Below are 1352 nucleotides of genomic sequence, written 5' to 3'. Positions count from 1 at the left end.
CTGGCCGCCGCCAGGAGGAGCAGGGCCGGCGGCCGTGTCAAGGCATGGAGGGCCACGCGGTTTTCCGTGTCCTTCACGCCGGCCTGTGGGCAGGAGGGGTGGCTCAGCCATCCAAAACACTAGGGCCTCCTAGAGAGAGGTAGACCCTGCCCGGGGTGGGGCGAGGGCTCCCCAGTGGGAAGGGAAAGCAGCACAGTCCGATGGTCACCAGTGTGGCACGCTGGGTGTGGAGTGAATGAACGAGAGTGAATGATGGATGGAAGCATGAATCAGGAGCTGTGGGGCACTCAATTCAGTAGCAATGCCACAGTGAGGCGCCAGGGAAGTAGGGACAGGGAGCCTGCCTCAGGCTGGAGTGGAGGCTGGAGGGGGGCTGCTAGCCTAGACTGGGGGGCTGGCTGTGCTTTGAAGAGCTGGGGTCAGAGGCACAGAGCTGGCTGTTGCGCTGGAGTGCCGGGCCCACTGGAGATGCGAGACTAGGGAGGGCGTTAGTGCTGCGGTCCCAATAGGGCTGGGGGGTGAGCCCCCGGCTGCCACACCTGCTGCGGTTCTCAGCAGCACCTGGAGCTGCTGAACACCTTCCCGGCCCCCAGGGCGGCTGAGGACCAGGAAAAAAAGATCCCGCTCCGGGGGTTCAGGCTGGCTCAGGTGGGTGGGAGGGGGTGGCTGAATCCACTTGCAATGCCCCCCACTCCAGCCACTCCCAGGCCCCCTGGGGCCCCTGCCTCTCACCTTCAGCATCTCCAGCACCAGGGGCTTCTCATCCTCCCTCATCTCCCGCACTGACAGGTGGCTGGGGGCCATGGCAGCCCCCAGGCCCCCGCCCCCAAGAAGGGAGCTGGCGTCGTGCACCTGGTGAGAACACAAGCAGGTCAGCGCCAGGGGGGCACCTCTGTCCCCAAAGCCCCCCGAGGGGTGGGGAGCAGCAGCAGCAGCACTTCCCCATCAGGACAATGAGAGCCCTCGGGACAAACAAGCGAGGCTCTGGGCAGGACAGGCGCCCCCCACAATACTCAGCGACCTTGCTAGTCTCCAGGACCCCCCTCCCCCGTATTGCTCAGCGATCTACACTCCTAAACACGCTGTGGACGCCCACGCTTTGCAGCACGCGGCTCCCTCCCAGGCACGGGGCCACGAGCCCCCTCCCCACATGCTGGAGAACGGACCACGCTCGCTCCGCCCCGGTCCCCAGCGCCCCCTCCCCCACAGTCGTCCCCGTCCCGCGCCACAAGAACAAGGACCCGCAAGCACCTGCACGGGTCGCCTTTGGTCCTTTGACAGGGTTTCGGGAGCGGGTCTGGAGGGGGTCGCCGGCGGAAGTGACGTCAGACCGCGCGCGCTGGGGGCGGGGC

General features: G+C 66.7%; 1 long non-coding RNA gene across 1 annotated transcript; it reads right to left on the bottom strand.

The window, feature by feature from the left end:
• Positions 1-1352, bottom strand: LOC105551637. Its single transcript, XR_001007886.1, has 3 exons — positions 1252-1352; positions 733-852; positions 1-83 (listed from the first exon to the last, which is right to left on the bottom strand). It is a non-coding gene; the product is annotated as an uncharacterized LOC105551637 (long non-coding RNA).

This window comes from Mandrillus leucophaeus, unplaced genomic scaffold (genome assembly GCF_000951045.1).
Source record: "Mandrillus leucophaeus isolate KB7577 unplaced genomic scaffold, Mleu.le_1.0 Scaffold53, whole genome shotgun sequence".
Classification (NCBI taxonomy): domain Eukaryota; kingdom Metazoa; phylum Chordata; class Mammalia; order Primates; family Cercopithecidae; genus Mandrillus; species Mandrillus leucophaeus.
The sequence above is the reverse complement of the archived record's forward strand: the minus strand, read 5'-3'. Positions and strand labels throughout refer to the sequence as shown.